The 15,177-nt window shown below is 38.7% G+C and overlaps 1 protein-coding gene across 3 annotated transcripts in view; it reads left to right on the top strand.

Moving 5' to 3' along the window:
- LOC131439324 (transcription factor HIVEP3) overlaps positions 1–15,177 on the top strand; it is a 95,126-nt gene that overhangs the window by 57,444 nt on the left and 22,505 nt on the right. Inside the window, exon 1 of one of the 3 annotated variants that reach the window (XM_058610215.1) lies at positions 2,362–2,520. The exons of 1 other annotated variant lie outside the window; for it this stretch is intronic. The gene's annotated coding sequence lies outside the window, so the exon portion shown is untranslated. Of the gene's footprint in view, positions 1–2,361; positions 2,521–10,216; positions 10,462–15,177 lie in introns of those variants that run through there. One more of the 3 variants, XM_058610214.1, reaches the window with a different exon arrangement.

The raw sequence follows: 15,177 nt of genomic DNA on the forward strand, positions 1-15,177 counted from the left end.
CCCGAAACTGGACCAGAAAGTGGTATCTCTAATCATGAAGAACAAATCAATGTCAATACGCGGTTTGGCAAAAAAGCAGGAACGAGTGTCAGAATGATCAAGCGTATCAAGAGGCGAAATCACCTGAATACCTACAAGAAGCAGAAAATCTCGAAACAAAATGTAGAACAGAATAAGCGAGCAGCAACAAAGGCACGGAAATTGTATTCGCGTCTTTTGCATGCGTTCTGATGAACGATGAGACTTATGTAAAGGAGGACTCAAAAACCTTTCCAGGTCCAGGTGTCGTCGTTGGGGAGTATGTGAGTGATGCGGACAGGTCGATTCAAGTGGAGAAGATCGGTCGAAAGGTACTGATATGGCAAGCAATATGTTCCTGTGGTTTGAAGTCAACTATTTTTTACACTATCGGAACTATAAATACAGAAATCTATCGATCAGAGTGTCTCCAGAAGAGATTGCTACCTTTATATAAGAAGCATATTACATCTCCACTGTTTTGACCGGATTTAGCGTCGGCTCACTATGCCAAAACCACTCTCGATTGACTTGCGGAAAAGGGTATAAAGTTCGTTGAGAAAAATATCAATCCACCAAATTGCCCTCAGCTTCGACCCACCGAACGTTACTGGGTAATCGTTAAGAGGGTCTTCAAGAAGACTGGTAAGGCAGCTGGAAACATGCAGGAGTTCAAAAAAATGTGGGCTCAAGCGTCCAAAAAATGCGATGCAACACTTGTCCGGAACTTCGAGCGTTCGATCAAAAGTTCGAAAATTCGTGAAGGAACAACTTAAATTTCATTCGGTTTTCATTATGCTCAAGTTTAACCTCGTACAATAAAGGATCAATTTTTGGTTTGAATAAAAAATTGTTTTTTATCATAATTTGAAAGAAAAAATTATGGATAGCTTATTTTCGATAGCCCAATTCGTTCAATTTCAGCATGGTTTTCATCGACTTGTGGCACGGTGCATTGTCTGGATGAAACAAAACTTTTTTCTTCTTCAAATGAGACCGTTTTTTTGAAATTTCGTCCTTCAAACGCTATATAATAGTCACTGTTGATGGTTTTGCCCTTTTCAAGGTAGTCGATGAAAATTATACCATGCGAATCCCAAAATACAGACGCTATAACCTCACCGGCCGATTGTTGAGTCTTTCCACGCTTTGGGTTCGGTTCATCGCGTGCAGTCCACTCAGGTGACTGTCGATTGGACTCCGGAGTGAAGTGATGGAGCCATGTTTCGTCCATTGTTATATATCGACGAAAAAAATCGGTTTTATTTCGATATAACAGCTCCAAACACTGCTCAGAATCATCAATTCGTTGTTGTTTTTGATCGATTGTGAGCTCACGCGGCACCCATTTTGCACAAAGCTTTCTCATATCCAAATATTCGTGAATAATATGTCCAACACGTTCCTTTGATATCTTTAGGGTGTCAGCTATCTCGATCAACTTCACTTTACGGTCATTGGAAATCATTTTGTGGATTTTTTTCACGTTTTCATCGGTAACAGCCTCTTTTGGACGTCCACTGCGTTCATCGTATTCGGTGCTCATATGACCAGTACGAAATTTTGCAAACCACTTACGAATTGTTGCTTCGCCCGGCGCAGAGTCTGGATAACACTCATCAAGCCATTTTTTGGTATCGGCGGCACTTTTTTTTCATCAAAAAGTAGTGTTTCATCAACACACGAAATTCCTTTTTTTCCATTTTTTTTCACAATAACAAAAGTAGCTTCACTCAAAATGCAATATCTCACAAACTAATAATCAGATAGCTGTCAAATTTATACACGTATCTTTTGAAGGTTGGTACTAACTGAAAATGGTATGGATTTAATTCTAGTGGCGCCCTCTCATAGAAACGATACGAACTTTTCAGCCGATCTGTTAGTGAGATTCATAGAAAATTTCATAATCATCGAAATCATGAAGTTTTATTCATAAAATCGAGATACTTATTTTCGCTCCGTGTGTTCTTGAAAACTAACGCCGCAATAATGTTTTTCTCTCATTTTCAACCACACTATCGCGTCTATGAGCTATGAGCTTATTCAAGTCCACAAAATCTTCCGCTCCGCGATCCCCGCGATTACGTCCCTGAGGGGGTCGTCTTCGGTGATTCGCAAACACACTGCCTTGGCTGGCATAAGCGCGAATTCTTCCATTGTCATTGTGCGCGACAGTGACGTCCGTCCGCGACGTCCAGTTGTTACTAACCGTGGTAGTGAAACCGGGTCCGGGTTCGGTTGGTTATGAGCAACGCGGGCCTTTGGGCCGCTTTGGGTTGTAAAGCCCTGGCGAATCGAAACATTGATATTCTTATCAAAATACGAAAACGCTAGATTTGAATTCAGTTCAGCTCAGCTTTTTCCGCCGTGAAGCTGCTCGTGTTCAGTCGGTCCGCGATTTATTTCGTTTCTGCTACTTACTAACTATCTGGTGCCTGTTGCTTGCGAAAAAAAGACGTTCGAAAAGTGCTTTGAATTTTTTGGGCGAGTAAAAATCAAGTGCGTTTGCATTCTGTGTTTTGCTATTTTTACGCTTCGCTCGGTCCGTCGAGCAAACCTTTCTTTTTTTTCATCCTCCCTGCACTGAGTATTAATGGAGGTTGATGGGCGGGATTTCCCTGTCGTTTTGCTGTGGTGACACAGGTCTGCAAATTTACCGATTCGTTATCAATATTTTTTTCTGTTCGTTCAACCTGCTGCTATCAAACGGTGTGGCGTGATGGGTTCCAAAAATTAATCATCTAAAGTACGCTCGCGCTGACAGTAAAAGGGAAGAAATCGCCTGAATCAATAAGCAAACCGGGGCACACATACGGCAGCTGTTGACGCTACTGATTGGTTGGTTGGTTGGTGGAAGAGTCAGTCTGCCTCATCATCTTCGTCGTCGTCGTCGTCGTCTTGATAGTGTTATCTGCGGTGACCAACGCCAGTCGTGATAAGCGCAGTAGGTTTAAACCTCCGAAACCGAGTGCTCGAGTGTTTGCCTTGCTTGCTCGCTTGCTGACGACGCTCGACCGACGCCAACTGGGCACGGTAAATATATGTGCGATGTAGGCCCTAAATAAAAGTGCCTGGCCGAGAACTGGTCAACCGAACAAACCGGAGTCGCGATTTAAGGTTCAATTGACAAAGGGAAGGACAGTCAGTAAGTGTCTTGTGTCAGTAAGTGTGACAGTGTCTCTTGCGCAGACCTCGCAGTGGATCGGTGTCATCATTGGACGGACGGCAAATCGAATCAAATATCGTCAGTGACAACCGCGCTGCGCCGCGCCGCTTGCTATGTTGTGCGATGTAGTCACAGTCTGCCTGTCAGTATCAGTGCGAATATAAACATTCGGTGCGCGATAGGAAAGAAGAGAGTAAAAAATAACTACGCGTATTAAATTAGCCAGTACCGATTTGACGAAGCCGGGACAGCCGGGAAACGGGGAACACGACGGTGATTAAGACAACCCCGATGCGCTACCGGCGACATTGTGCGATGACGATGACTGTGTGATATAGATAGTTGGTAATAGCTGCAGTAAAATAGTACAGAGAGTGTAGCAGATAGCGGTGTCCGAGATTGGCAAAAATTATGTGGATATGCCTCGGGTCGGAGCCGAACGACGCGGTGAAACGACGGTGACTTTTCCATCGATTTATAGTCGGTGACGGTTTTCTTGTTTAAAAATATACGACAACTCGGTACATGTTACTGAATTACAAACCGTTCGGCGGCCGTTGGTTGAATTTCAAGTGGTAATTTCTGTCGGTCAAATCCCATCACGGTCAGCTGAATCTGCACGGTGGGTTGGATACACTGGCCGCGAGCGGTGAATTGAAAAAGATTACAAATTTTCCAGTTCAATAGTTAGTGAATAGTAATTCTTACCTTTTGAGATCGTTACCGGGAATGCAGCAGAATTTGGTTTGATGCTTTCGTCGAACAGTCACGGTTTTTCAGTCATGGCTTGCTATACAATCGAGTGCTACACTCTCATTGAACATAACTCAAAATTGAGTGAAACATCACTCAAATTCATAAAATGTGCACGTACTCTAAACTTTAGTTACCACCTATCTACTCATTTTTGCGTTAAGGGGCGAAATTGTCAAAACTTGAGTAATTTTTACTCAAAATAAGAAAAAAATATTTTGTTCGAAATTTGAGTAAGTTCAACTCAAAATTTGAGTTCCTTGCTCTCAAAATGAAGAAATTTTTCTTCGTTAAGTTTCATATACAAAGTTATTCTTCTTACTTTTGAATGCACAAAATAGTGATTCAAAACCGTTTCCTTTTGAACGGTTTGGAGTAAAAAATGAATGGTTTTGATATCCCTATGTTGCGCTTTTCACTAAGTATAATTGAAACCACAAACATCTATGATTGACGTCGATTCATGTTTTTAAAACCGGATCTAGAAACGGCAATGGAAAACGACGTATTCTTGCATTCTTTATTTCGATAAGAATATTTCGAGAATGAAAACGCACTCAACTGCAAGAAGTATTTTTTTCACTCAAATGTTTAAAAACTCAACGCTTACTCTAATATATGAATAAATGCGAGAGAACTCATGGCAACGAGTTTACTTTACTCAAATCCATACGCAAATTTTGACATATTGTTCCAGTTTATGAATTTGAGTAATCGCAACTCAAACGATGAGTTATGTTAAAAGAGCATGCACGGCTTTTCAGTCATGGCTTGCTATACAATCGAGCGCTAGAAGTTTGATGTTGCGTATACTGAGTCAAAAAATATATAGAATTTCATAATGGTATGGTCAAGGATGGCTTTATCGTATCAAAGAACGCTCACTCGCAACTCTTCCACGATTGAATCAGTGCCATCAAAGAGAAAAGGAAACAAAAAAAAACCGGCATGGTACATTTAACATAGAATAGACACTAGTGCGAGAGCGAATTTCTCTCGGTGAACCGTCTGAGAAGCAACGGATAGCACGCTGCTGTGGGGATTCTCTCTGAAGCAACAAACGGTCGCTTATTCTCGTTTCGCGATCCGATTCTACACAGGCAGTTGATAATTGCGATAGAATCATTTTACTATTGCCGCTTATTCTAACTATGTGCATATAACCTTTGTATAAATTGTGTCTATGAAAATGTATGTGAATGCTCCACACAAGGGTTTTTAAATATTGCAACCTAGTATGAGAATCATCAAGTCGAATCATCGATTCGATTTTCTGCGATAATTGTCAACTTGCGATTCTCTCTTGGTAAATTCCACACAGCGGCGATCATTATCAGACTGTAATTTTTTTAAGGGCCATGAAATACTCAGAGTATGAAGTGGAGCGAAGAAATGTAGAAAAATTTTCTCGAGGTTCATGCTTTGAGAGACTCGAATTCTTGTAGCATCTTCTACCGGATTGAAATTGTTGTATACAATATAGATAAAGCTTCTGTCAAATTTTCAGCAATCACCAACACTGCGTATGGTTTTTAACCACAAGAATATCGTATGCGAATCATGAAGTCACGAGAATTGGAATTCCAATTTAAATTCATACATTTTTTAGGAACATTGAGCAAAATTTCTATGACAAACATTACTTCTATCATATACCGTGGAATTCATAAGTTGTTCATATGAGAACTATAATACATAGATGAGATATATATTGCAGAGTCATAAACATTATAATAGAGGTAAACTTTTCATATTAATCGTCTGAAATGGTGATTTTTGATGCATCATAAGATTTGCCTTATGATTTTCACTAATCTCTTGCCCGAGTGTAGTGCGATGTTCGAGGGCAAATAATCACACTTGTGAATGTTATGAACTTCTAGAAAATTCCATGGCCTGCTCATTCTGCATTTGATAGTATCAAATTGATACATTCAAAACAAATAATTTTCTCATCGTTCATTTAAACCAAATTAGAAATAGAAAATATTGTTTGACGTTACCAATTTTGTTTCGCTGAACAGTAAAACATTTCAAGAATATTCTGTGAAATTTTCAAGCCTATCGAAACAATACTCAGCAAGTTATGGGCCTCTATCTTTGTTTATCTCATACTGCGAAGAAGTAATAGCCCAAGATTTCTGCTTCGATTGACTTAAAAACTGGACAAAACATTCTTGAAATGTTTCATTATAACATATTATAAAAGAGAAAATATGATTTTTTGAAAATGTTTGACCCTACTAACTCCGTTGAGTAATAAACTGTTTCCATTGATTTTATAGACAAAAAAAATTAAACACGTTTTTCTCGAAAGCAGGTTTTGAAAGTCCATGTCAAAAAATACTGCACCAATTTTTTCAAATTTTGCACACACTTTCTACATATAAAAAACCAGACCCTAACGTTTTTCTTTCCGTTGTTTGTTACTTTGGGGAGATTTTATAGCTACAAAATGGTGGATTTTTCGCGAAAAATCGTAGTTTTTATTTTGAACAACCACCAAATATTCAAAAAAATAAAAGAAAAATCAAACCGAAACGTTGAGGTCTAGAAAAACTTCTACTCTCACTATGCTGCTTTGATTTGTCCACTTCTGATTAGTCTGCGATGAAATACAGTGGACACCGCATATCATGATTTTCAAGAAGCGTCCTCAAAAAATACCTCTTCATCGACTTCTTTTTCGACGAAAAAAAGGGAGAAATGTTGTTCGAATGATGCTTTTTATCATGCAAAATATCTGAATTTATTTTGTTAAACGATAATTCTGAAAAAAATGGCAAAAATGATGATTTTTTTCATCATTTATATCATGTTTGCATATGAACATGTTTTTTATTTGTTTTTGAAGTTCTCTATGGAACTCGGTCGGTTTTTTAAACGAAGGTTTTTACAAAAACTGCAATTAAATTTGCAAAATTTTCTTTTTCAATTTAAAAAAAAAGTGAGAATTTTTTTTAGGATTTTCTCAGCGGAGTAAGGAAAAGTCTTCTGGAGATGAAATTTACAATCTCTTTTTCCAAAAGGCATACAACTTCCTCATCTTTTATACCAACAGATTTACAATATCCAAATGGTACATTTAAGGCTTAGATTAAACGTAATTACATTACAAATTTTAAACACATCTCATCCATTTGTTCTGGAACCGGACGTCCGATGCGAGGTCCATCTATAGTCTAATTTTATAGACGTTGACGCTTCCATTGGAGTATGAGTTTGTGAAAATCGACTCAGTTGTCTCTGAAAGAATGAAGGGTGTTCCGTTTTTAAGTTTTCAACCACTATTTCCGGCACTTCCGGAACCAGGAACTGGGAACCGGTATAGATGAAACCAGTTCGTTTGACCAGCAACTAAAATCGTATCCGGATGAAATTCAGTAGAGTTCTATGGGATCGTGAGACCTTTCATTTGGACCTAAGTCGGTGGAAATTGGATGAGCGTTCTCTGGGAAAGTCTAGTGCACTTTTTTAGTTCATTTTGCACATCCAAATCCAAATAAAATTTAATAGCATAATCTTATTATATGAGAGTGACAAAACTGATTGAATGGCAAAATTTTCATATTATTTCATATTGTTTCAAAGGCTTGCCTGATGCCATAATTGGAATGTTTGTGGAGTTTTAATTGTTGTTACTTAAATAGTGAATCTTTCTGAAAAGTATAACATCTGAAAAAAAGCAACTTTTAGTGTATCGTCGAATAATACTTTAGTTCTCATTCGCGTGCATAAAAAAATGTTTTTTTTAATATAATTCATTTTACCCCGGCTTTAACCATTTCGGTCGTTCACCGGGGAAACTCAAAATATTTCTTTTAAATTATAAATAATGTTTATTTCACAATATCACACAAACACAAAAATGGTGTTCAAGAAAAAGTTATATGAAATGAAAATATGCGCTCAAAAAAAAACAGTTGGGTGCTTTTCCAAGAACTAGAAACCTAACCGAAAAACTACAAGGAACAGTTCATATGAATTCCAAATACACAGGGTTCCGATTTGTTTTGAAGCTTATTTAGAAGGGGTTCTTCGTTAACTTCGTCTGAGTTTTGAAAGTTGTCAAGAAAAATGAGCAATAAATTCGAAATTACCGTAACGAATTAACAATAAATTATCCAGTGGATCTCGATTTGTTTTTACGTTTATTTAGGAGGGATGCTTCGTTAATTTCATATGAACTTAGCGAAATACTAAAAAGTTAAATGAGCAACAAATTTGAAATCACTAATTAGCAAAAAATAATTCACCTTTTCGCGTTATCATCGGCAATAGGTACTTCGCTAAGTTCATGATCATACTAATACACGTGTTTTCTATGTGTTCTATAGAAACTTATTTGAATCAAAGTGAATGTTTTTTTTTCGAAAATAATTCATTGATAATTTTGGATGCCCTGAAACGGACCGTTTAGATTATTGGTGTTGCCGATGAAATGTGCTAATTACTTTCATCCAGCTCTTCATGGTCGAGGCTATCCTGTGTTTTTCTCGAATACGAAGAAACAGCGGAATTGCGATGAAAAAGCGGCAACGCAAACGGCGCACAAAACAAATCAACAAACGGTTCAGTTGCTGATGTTCACAGCAACCTTCTCTAAGGCATTTTCGAACCGAACAGAGTGCAAGTCTATTCGACACTGATTCTTTTTTATGTGTGCGATTTTCTTAAGTGCGAACACGCTTATCGAAGAGTGGAATTCTAATGAAAACCGTAAACGGAGGTCTCTTATACGCGGCGAATACGTATCGCGTAAAAACCGCGAAAAAAGACCGCGTAACTTAAAAAATCCGTGTAAAAAAATCACATGATTTAAGAAATGCGTGTATAAAAATCGCAAAACAAGATAATTTTCCCCACTAATTCCGTTCCGGTCAAACCGTTATCGATCAGTGTCAAATGTAAACATTTGAGCACAGCGTGCGTTTCGGAACCATCACTTATCTCTTCGTAAAAATAAAGTGCAAAAAAAAACGGACAGAATCGTGTTATCAAATTATGGCTTGATAGGAGCTTCGTTTGAATTGAGTTTTGTTTCATGAAAAGTTGTTTACGTTTTTTTTATCAGAAATCGCACATTAGCACAGCAATCTATCTTCTATGAATATCAGAATTAAGTCGGCTTAAAACCTTCAGACGTTCCAAGCATTCGGTTCACCCGGATATTTACCCTGGCAGTTCGTACAGCGGTGTGACATTTGCATACAAATCCAATCCCACCGGACCCACCGTGTTTCCTCTGGGTTTTTTAGGAATTCTACTTGAGATATTTACAACCGTGCGCTCCGTTTGCTTTCGGTTTCGCGAATGGCAAATATTGGTTCGGGTGCGGCCAGTCTGTGTGTGTGGGGGGGGGGGGGGGGGGGGCAGCGTTGGCGGCGGGGTGGGGGGCAAGAATGAGACATGATGGCGTTTTCAATTCGGGCCGTACGGGCATCCCTGGGTTGTGGTACTGAGAGCGTAGCGAGAGGGCGCTGTGTGTTTTCTAGATTGGCGCGAGGGTGGAATGCATTACTCGAGCGGTGCGCGGAATGGCGCACTGACGGACGGTGTTCGACTGGTGGATTCTGGGAAGGGAAATATTTCGCCCACTGCGAGTGTCATTTCCTACGAATGTTTGCGCTGGTACCAAGAAATAGCAGCAAAGGAAGAAGAAAAAAAACTTGTCTACCAGTTTATAACAGAAGAAATACGGTTGCTTTGGTTGTGTTGTGTGTGTATTTAAACTGTAACGTGATCGCGGTCAGTCGCTGACTTTTTTTTTTGTTTATTTTTTCATTGCCTCCGCCACACCGAACCGGCTGAAGTAAGATGATGTGTTTTTTTGTCTCACTTGTGTATATTTTTCGTATTCGCACTTCGTTCACTCGAGGGTGAACCCGCGATGGAAATCAGCAGGAAGGCAAAATTGTATGAAATTTGCGCTTCGAACACATGTGCGCTTCCTTTTCGTCGTTTTTTTTTTCTTCTTCTTCCCTCTATCATGCCAACCAGCGATTGAAACGTCGTGCAAACTCATGCGATGCCGTCATTCTAGTTTCGTACCCGCTGCTGCTGCTGTCTGATCCGCCCGTTTGGAGCTATCGCGCGCGCATTAGAAATAGTTTCTTAACTGTTGTTCGCCTGTGCGGTTGGCACAGCGTGCGCAAACGGAGTGGAATTCGATTCGCCCTTTGGCCGCGCTCCGGCCGCGAGATTAGTGCTCGAGACAGTGATTAGAGGGGAACTTCGCAGTTTATTAGCATGTAAACACGCAGCAATTATTGTCGTAGTTTTTTTTCTTTCTTCACTTCTTTCCGCCTCACTCTTTCTTTCTATGTACTCATCAATGAGTACATACGGACGGACGAAGTGATTGCTCACACGCTGACGTAGTTCCTGGTGCGCTCGCGGATACTCAGACTCCAGTGATCGCTAGTGTTGTTTTCTTTGCGAGCAGTTCCTGCTGTTTTGTATTGACGGGGTGTGTTGATCTGACGTTGGAAGCTCCGACCGTGTGTTGTTGACAGTGTTACGTAAGTGTGTACGGCTCATTACAGCTGTTTTGGGCAGAGATAGTTGGAACAATCCTTTAGCCTTCAATACTAGCCGGGCCAGTTTTTGAACCGTAAGAACCGCTGACCCGAGCTACACGTACGGCGCGCGGAACGACGACCACAGGCTCGCCAAATCGGAGAAATTGAAAATCAAGGTCAAACTCTATTCACATGTCAAACGCTCGTGTATGTAGTTATTACTTCAGTGTGATTATTTCATAATTTCCCGTGCGTCGTTGCCATTGCCGACGCTGGGTGCGCTTCTGCTCGGTTCAAGTAGGCTGTGTGTGTTTGTTGTTGTTTTTTTTTCGTTGCTGCTACTCATCAGTGATGCCAGAGTAAACGTCGTCAGCAACAGTTTTTTTTTCTTGTGACTCGCGCAGGTGGACAGTTGTTCACTATCTATTTTTCAACATATTCAAGTTGAGAATTTGAATTTCAAGCAAATACACGATCCCGTGCCCCGTATAATTGTTTCGGTGTTCTGTGCCAAAAACTAACAGAATGCAGATCATTGGCACTATATCAGGAATTAGAGCTAATTGAATCTAATGGATTCGACGACGTAGGCAAAATTTGCCCACGTCAGTTGTACAATACTTTGTATGAAATAATGGGTTTTAATCTGGTCTGCAAATCATTTTCATGAACAACTTTTTACCTTTCTCGTGTAGACAGACCATGCAATCGCTGTGAAAACCGACTTTACAATCGAGGCCCGGAGGGCCGTATGTCATATATATGTATGTATGTGTGTATGTGACAATTAATGTCATTCAATTTTCTCAGAGATGGCTGAACCGGTTTTCACAAACTTAGATTCAAATTTCATTTGGAACCGACTTCCGGTTCCGGAATTACACGGTGATATGCACCAAAAAAAGAAAAACAAAATGTCACATACGTCAGTCAGAGATGACTTAACTGATTTTCACGAACTTAGATTCAAATAGAAGGTCTTATGGCCTTATACAATTTTCTTGAATTTTATTTGGATCCATCTTCCGGTTTCGGAATTACAAGAAAATATGTGCAAACTTATTAAAAAATGCGCACTCAATTTTCTCGATTTTTACAAACTAAGCAGCAAATGAAAGGTTTTGAAATTCTTTTAAAAAACGACCCAGATCCGAATTCCGGTTCTGGTATCACAGTGCGATTAGTGAAAATGTTCAATTTCATGAGTATTTTTTCACAAGTGATAACGAAACGAAGTGCACATTTTTATAAAACTTACTGCTAAATTAAATTAGTTGGCAGTGAATATATAAAACTACTTTGGTCTACTAGTCCTTGGTTTCCGCTTTCGAAAGCACCGGTAATAGTGAAGAAAATCTGCAAAAACGGAACTCACTTCGATTTCTCAGCAGCGGTTAAGCCGATTTTCACGAATCATGATTTAAATTTAAACTCTCATTGTTTTTAAATATACCGTGCAATTTCACTTCCGGTTCCGAAGTTATAGGGCGATAAGTGTCAAAACATTCAAATCGTCATTCAAAATGTCGATGCAAAATAAGTACGCGACGGTACGTGTGGCTTTGCTCCGTTCGCTTCCGTATAGCGTGCAGGGTTGTCACATTAAAATTTATATTTTTCAGGTGAAACAAATGTAAATTTCTAATTCTTTTATTCACTTTTTACCTACTTGTTATTACAAGATCATGGTAACGATGCTTTTCTATAAAAGTACACTTATTACCTTTCTAATATAGAATATTACTATGGTTTCCAAGGGTCTGTGGTATCAAAAGATTGTCACTAAAGAATCCTAAATTCACTAATTAATGTGCTTAATCAACCTAGTAGTTAAGTGATACCTTTTTTTATCCATCCGCATGTGTTTTTCGCATGAATATACTTCGGTGCTTTAAGTATTTATTTAATTGTTTTAATGACCGTCGTTTTAAATGACAGTTTGAAATTTCAATCACTCGTTACCCTTTAATTTCGGAACTGCAAGTCGGATCAAAAAGAGAAATTGTATGAAACCATAAAATTACCCTTTTAAATCCAAATGTGTGACAGGCATTCCATGAGATGTCGAAGTTACACTTTAGAATTTTTGTTCATTATTTACGGTACTTCTAGAGCCGGTATTAAGGGACCAGCATAACCCAAAACGGTTCGTATGGCCCTGGGTTAAAATGAGAATGAACTGAAACAGGTTTGAACCTAACTTTAAAGATTTTTTTTTGGCATCGTTATTTTTGATGACCGTTTGAATTTTACAATTATTTTTTTTTCCAGATTCGGAGGTTGGAATTAGATAAAACTCATCAATTTTGTATGGAACCATAAGTTTATTTTAATGTGAATTTTTGTTTTCGGAAATCGGTGCAGCCGAAGTCAGTTAAACTTGCCTAATGGATTCTTAACCATTTCATTAGATTCGAAATTTTTGATGATTAGAGCAGCCGTCTTAGAGAAATTGTAATGCGTTCCACATACAATTTTTAGGCACCTTCCGGCATCGAAAACCGAATACCGGTAAAACTGAAATAAGTTTATTTGGTCGTCGACTCTCAAAATTTGTGAATTCGATAAACCCGATAAATGTATGTGAAATTTTTACACTAATCACTCTGTATCTCTTGAACCGGAAGTCGGATCTGATTAAAAACCAAGCAGTTTGTATGAGACCTCAACATCTTTTATTTGAATGCTAGATGAACGAAATGGGTTCAGCCATCTACTAGCAAAATGAGTGACATTATTTTAATTTCGTTCCACATATCATTCGTAGTTACGGAACCAGAAGTTGGATCCAAATAAAACTTAGAAATCTTATATGGGAGCGTAGGACTTTTCATATGAATCTAAGTTTGTAGCAAACGGTTAAGCCTTCTTCGAAAAAATTGAGTGAAATTATTTGTCACAAACACCCACATTTGCTGATCTTGACGAATTGATTCGAATGGTATCACAGAAGTTGTGTTCTTCCAGCAATTATTTGCTGTAAGCAGTGGCAGAAAATACTGCCACCTTTTTAATACATATGTCATATTCCAACGATTATGTTGCCAAAACCGAACCGTGCTAAAATCAAAACGTTATGAAAACAGCCTTTTAGATGCTTAGAAACAATTCCATACAACAGTATTAAAAAACGTGTTTCACTTTGCTTCCAAGCATTGCTTTATCATACAGCGCACAAAACTCCTACCACTGAAATAGGGGGAAAAATCGCTTAAACAAAAATAGCGACATCTCCGTTAAAAATGAATGGATTTTTACAATCTTTCGCTTGTTGGATAGCTATTACCGTGCGAAATCTATGTCTCAAAACATATATTGTTTACAAAGACAATTGTGACAGATATTGTCAAAAAACAATGGAAATTTTGACGTAGTACTTCGGTATAGGTCAAAAAGTAAACATCCGATCTCAACAATCTACAATAGCGTTCAGTCCACCGAGGAAACCATTAGTTTGATCAAAATTGGTCCAGTCCTCTCTAAGATCTAGACCTTTTTGTTCACAACACACATACAGACACACACACATGTTCACAAACACACGGAGATTTACTTAGTTCGTTGAGCTGAGTCGAAAAACTTGGTAACTTCAGAAATCCTTGTAACTTCGGAAACCTGTAAAAAACGCGTTACTTTGGAAATCTTTGTAACTTTGGAAATCCGTGTCACAACGGACGTAATTTCGGAAATCCGCGTAGTAAAGAAACGAGTAGCTTCGGAAATCCGCGTAAGAAAACCGTACAACTTCGGAAATCCTTGTAGCTTCGGAGATCCCTAAAAAACACTTATCGTCAGAAATCCACGTACAAAAACTGCGTAACTTCGGAAATCCTTGTTGCTTTGTGAATCCGCAAAAACCGCATAATTACGGTAATCCGCGTAAAAAATTCGCGTGATTTCGGAAATCCGCGTCAAAAACCACGTAACTTCGGAAATTCGCGTCGAAATCCACGTTACTTCGGAGATCCGTAAAAAACCACTTAACTTCGGAAATCCACTTAACAAAAACGGCGTAACTTTGGAAATCCTTGTGAGTTCGGAAATTCATGAAAACCGTATAATTTTGGAAATTCCATAAAAACCGCGAGTTAGGAATTCAGCGTAGAAAAGAAACGTGTCCTTCGGGAATCCTTGTTGCTTTGGAAATCCGTAAAAACCGCATAACTTCAGAAATCCACGTAAAAAATTCACGTAACTTCGGGAATCTTTGTGATTTCGGAAATCCGTAAAAACCCGCGTAACTTAGAAAATCCTTGTGACTTCCGAAAACTGAAAAAAATGCGTATCTTCGGAAATCCGCGTAAGTTCGGAAATCAGCGTAGAGAAAAACGCGGAATCTCGGAAACCCGCGTAAGAAAATCGCGCAACTTCAGAAATCTGCGTAAAAATAACTGCATAACTTCGAAAATTCACGGTAAAAAAAACGCGTAAAAAGAAACCACATAAAAAATCGCGAAAAAGAAGAGGCTCTGCAATCACACGCGAACGCGTGTGTATGACATACTGGGATGGCATAGTTACATAGTTTTTTTAGTCGTGTATGTGTATTCCACGTAATTGTTTGACTTTTCGATTGTTGTAACGTGTTTTTGTCCTTATTTTGTTTCCCAAAAAAATCGTTATCAAGTTTTTTTTTAAATTGCGTTCATCGGGCCCATATAACGAGCAATTTTACAACTTTGAAATTCAATTCGACAATTTATTATTATATCATTT

Source organism: Malaya genurostris, chromosome 3, assembly GCF_030247185.1.
Source record: "Malaya genurostris strain Urasoe2022 chromosome 3, Malgen_1.1, whole genome shotgun sequence".
Classification (NCBI taxonomy): Eukaryota; Metazoa; Arthropoda; class Insecta; order Diptera; family Culicidae; genus Malaya; species Malaya genurostris.